Consider the following 5191-nt stretch of genomic DNA (forward strand, 5'->3'; position numbering starts at 1 on the left):
GTACCAGTCACTAAAGTGAGTGATGATGAAATTGTAGAATTCTACCAACTTCTTCAGTCTGAAATTGATCCAACATGCAATCAAAATGTATTGATCATTACTGATGATTGGAAAGCAAAGACTAGAAACAAAGAAGAAGGGAAATGAGGCCTGGATGATAGAAACTATGCTTGAGATAACATGATAGAATTTTGCAAGACCAATAACTTACTTAGTGCAAATACCTTTTTTTTAAACACATTAAAAGATGACTATACACATGGACCTCACCAGATGAGATACACAGAAATCAAACTGACTACATCTGTGGGAAGAGATGGTGGAAAAGCTCTATCGCAACAGTCAAAACAAGGCCAGGGGCAGACTGTGGAACAAACCATCAGTTGCTCATATGCAACATCAGCCTGAAACTTAAGAAAGTTAAAACAAGTCCATGAGAGTCAAAATATGACCTTGAATATATCCACATGAATTTAGAGATCAGCTCAAGAACAGATTTGATGAATTCGACACTAATAAGACCAGAACCATTGTTGGGTGGCAGCAACAACATCATACAGGAAGAAAGTAAATGATCAGTAAGAAGACAAGAATGAAGGAAAAGACCTAAATGGATGTCAGAAGAGACTCTGAAACTTGCTATCCAGCGTAGAGATGCTAAACCAAATGAGAGATATAAGTACGTAAAAGAAGAACAAAATAGAAAATAATCAAAGGGCAGCTCAAGATGATCAATTCAAGTATTATAATGAAATGTGCAAAGACCTGGAGTAGAAAACCAAAAGGGAACATGCTCAGCATTTCTCAAGTTGAAAGAACTGAAGAAAAATTCAAGCTTTAACTTTGAATATTGAATGATTCTATGGGCAAAACATTAAATGATGCAGAAATCATCCAAAGAAGATGGAAGGAATACACAGAGTCACTGTACCAAAAAAAAAAAAAAAGGACAATGTTAAACCATTTCAAGAGGTAGCATATGATTAAGAGCCAATGGTACTGAAGGAAGGTGCACTGAAGGGACTGGTTAAGAAGAAGGCTCTGCAAATTGATGTAATACAAATTGAAATCTTTCAACAAACTGATATAACACTGAAGGCACTCACTCATCTATGCCAAGATGGAAGAGACCCATATTTGTGCCCATTCCAAAGACAGAAATGCAGAAATCATTGCTTAATATCACATGCAAGTAAACTTTTGCTAAAAAATAATTTTAAAATTACTGCAACAGTATATTGATAGTAACTGCCAAAGTTCAAGCCGTTTTCAGACAAGGACATGGAACAACTTCTATCATTGCTAACACCAGATGGATCTTGACTGAAAGTAGAAAATACCAGAAAGATGTTTATCTGTGCTTTATTGACTATGCAAAGACTTTTGACTATGTGGATCAAAACAAGCTATGTGTAACACTGTGAAGAATGGGTATTCCAGAACACTTAATTGTGCTCATGAGGAATCTGTACATAAGGTAGTCATTCAAACAGAACACGGGGACACTGAATTGTTTAAAATCCGAACATGGAAAGGTTTGAAATCAGGACAGATGTGTGCCAGGTTTGTATCCTTTCACCATACATATTCAATCTGTATGCTGAGAAAAAAATCTGAGAAGATGGATTATATGAAGAAGAATGTGGCATCAAGATTGGAGGAATACTCATTAACAACCTGTGATATGCAGATGATACAATCTGGCTTGCTGAAAGACAAGAGAACTTAAAATACTTACTGATGAAGATCAAAGACCACAGCCTTCAATATGGTTTGCACCTCAATGTAAAGAAAACGAAAATTCCTCACCACTGGACCAATAAATAACATCATGATAAAAGGAGAAAACGTGAAGTTGTCAATGACTTCATTTTGCTTGGATCCCACAATAACACTCATGGAAGTAGCAGTCAAAAAATCAAACGATGATTTATTAAGCAAATCTGCTGCACAAGACCTCTTTAAAGTGTTCAAGAACAAAAATGTCAGTTTGAGGACTAAGATGTGCTTGATCCAAGCCATGATATTTTCAACAAGCTCATATGCATGTGAAAGTTGGACAATGAATAAAGAAGACCATAGAAGAATTGATTCATTTGACTTATGGTATTGAAGAGGAAAATGAAAAGTACCATGGACTGTCAAAAGAACAGTTAGATCTGTGTTGGAAGAAGTACAGCCAGAATATTCCTTAGAAGCCAGATGGTGAGATTTCATCTCTCATACTTTGAACATTTTATCAGAAAGACCAGTCCTTGGAGAAGGACATCATGCTTGGTAAAGTGGAAGGTCAGTAAAAAATAGGAAGTCTCCCAATGAGATTGACTAACTCAGTGGCAGCAACAATGGGCTCAAGTGTTAACAACTGTGACCAGGCAGTGTTTCATTCTGTTGTGCATAGGGTTGCTATGAGTTGGAACCAATTCAATGGAACCTAACTAAAACAACAACCAGCTTCTTAAGTCTGAAACTGTTCAAACATACAATCAATATGCATTGATAATTACTGGTGATTGGAATGGGAAGGTTGGAAACAAAGAGGAAGGATCAGTAGTTGGAAAATATGGCCTTGGTGATAGAAATGATGCTGGTGACTAAATGATCGAATTTTTCAAGAACAATGACTTACTCATTGCAAATACTATTTTTCAGCATACACAGGAATAAACTCGACTGTCTCTGTATGATAGACAAACTAAATATTATCAGCCAAAACAAAGTCAGGGCCAGAATGTAGAATTGACTACCAATTGCTTGTATGCAACTTCAGGGTGAAACTGAAGAATATAAAAACAAAACAAAACAAAAAAACATTTCATGAGAGCCTAAACATTACCTTGAATATATTTCACCTGAATTTATAGATCATCTTAAGAACAGATTTTATGCATTAGACCCTAATGACTAAAGACCAGAGAAGTTGTAGGGTGACATTAAGAACATTATGCATGAAGAAAGCAAAATGTCACTAAAAAGACAGGAAAGAAAGAAAAGACCAAAATGGATGTGAGAAGAGCCTCTGAAATTTGCTATTGAGCGTAGAGAACTAAAGCAACTGGAAGAAATGAGGAAGTAAAGGAGTTGAACAGAAAATTTCAAAGGGCAGCTCAAGAAGACAAAGTAAAGTATTAAAATGAAACGTGCAGAGACCTTGAGGTAGAAAACCAAAAGGGAAGAATGTGCTCAATGTTTCTCAAGCTGAAAGAGCTGAAGAAGAAATTCAAGACTTTATTTGCAATATTGAAAGATCCTATGGCAAAATATTGAATCATGCAGAAAACATCAAAAGAAGATGGAAGTCATACTGGGTTGTCATCTTAAATTATGATTATATAAATGAGAATATTGCTATCATTATATTATACAGTACACACAACAAATGTGGCTCACTAATTAAATGAGATTCTTTGTAGACTAAAAAAAGGGGCGGGGGATGAGTAATGAAACTTACAGCCCAAGAACAGAGGACCCTAGGACCATCAAGGGAGAAAAGCATGCGCTCAATGTGGGACCTTATTCAGAGAAGCAGTGACACCAGAGATGGAGGCAGAGATAATGACATGGGGAGAGGGAGCAGCTGAGGACTTTAGATTCATGGAAAGAGAAAAACTGAGTGCTGGCAGCAAGGAGGCAGGCTTGCAGAATGTGCCCTTTGGTTATTTAAATGATTTTATATTCCTGAGTATTTTTGTGTACACCCTTCCCCCTAAATAAAAACAAAAAGGAAAATAAACAGAGGGAATAGAAGCAAATACTGTTGAATTATGATGCACGGAGGAGATTGCAATCATTGCGATGAAACCATGAGTGTAAAACCAGCGTTCTCCCATGTAAACTATCACTCAATTCCCAATTAAAAAAAATTTTTTTAAAGATGGTTGTAACATAAAAACAAAGAAGATTGAAGGAATACACAGAGTCACTATTAAAAAAGAAATGGTCAATGTTCAACCATTTCAAGAGGAAGTATATGATCTGGAACTAGTGATACTGAAGGAAGAACTGTAAGCCGCACTGAAAGCATTGGTGAAAAACAAGGTTTCAGGAGATGAAGGAATACAAATGGAACTATTTATATAAACTGATGCAGCATTCGAGGCACTCATTCATTTATACCAAGAAATTTGGCAGACAGCTTCTTGACCAACAGATTATAAGAGATTAATATGTGTGCCCATTCCAATGACCCAATGGAATGCAGAAATCATCTGACAAAATCATTAATGTCACATGCAAGCAAAATTTGGCTGTAGCCATCCACTGATTGCAGAGACATGATTAAATTTGTGTTGTTCGCAATAAACTGATGCATGTGTGAACTGGAATCCTAGTAGCAATTCTTTTGACTTACCTTGATTTTATTGCTGGCTGTTTCCTAGGTTGTATTTCTTCAAAGTTGTTCACCCTATTTCTCTCCCAACACTATCCTTGAGTCCTCTCAAGAGTATATTCCAGGAAGCATTCTTCACACAGCTCCTGTGAGCAAGAGTCTGACTCTAGAGAACATAACGAATGCTTGAATTTAGAGTCTAGCAGCGGGATGTACTGCAAAATACAAACATTCCATGAGGAGATCTAATCCAGCCAGGGAAGAATCAACTAACTAGTCAAGTCCCTGAAAGGTAAATTGAAAACCAATTGCAGGCCCAGCTTTCCTGTATCCGTTAGAGGTTGAAAACCAGCTAGCTGCCTGGTGTGGAGTTACGAGCTGGACTGTAAGGTCAGCTTGAACTGCAGCTCCTTGGAAACCCTATACAGAGTCAGTATGAGTCCGAACCTACTTGACAGAACTTTACAAAAACAGCTGCCTATAGCACAGATTCAGTCTGTAGGCATTTGAGCCATATTGTTGTTGTGTACTATGGATTCAATTTTTGACTTATAGCGACTCCTTGTGGAAGAGTAGAACTGCCCCAGTTTGTAAGCTGGCCAACAATCAGATTTTTCTCCAGTGGAGCCACAGGGTGGTTCAAACCTTCAGCCTTCCCATTGTCAGTCAAGCAGTTAATTGTTGCATAGTCAGGGCCCCTTTTCACATTTGCATTGCTTTACAAAAACTTAGACCCAATATGCTGTGTTTTTGAATCTGGGGATTATAACATAAAGGCTGGATGTCTGACTTATTTTTAAAATTAAGAAATTTACTAACCAACCAAAACAAACATTAATGTTGAGCTAATTACAACTCATA

This window comes from Chrysochloris asiatica, unplaced genomic scaffold, assembly GCF_000296735.1.
Source record: "Chrysochloris asiatica unplaced genomic scaffold, ChrAsi1.0 scaffold00001, whole genome shotgun sequence".
In the NCBI taxonomy this organism is placed as follows: Eukaryota; Metazoa; Chordata; class Mammalia; order Afrosoricida; family Chrysochloridae; genus Chrysochloris; species Chrysochloris asiatica.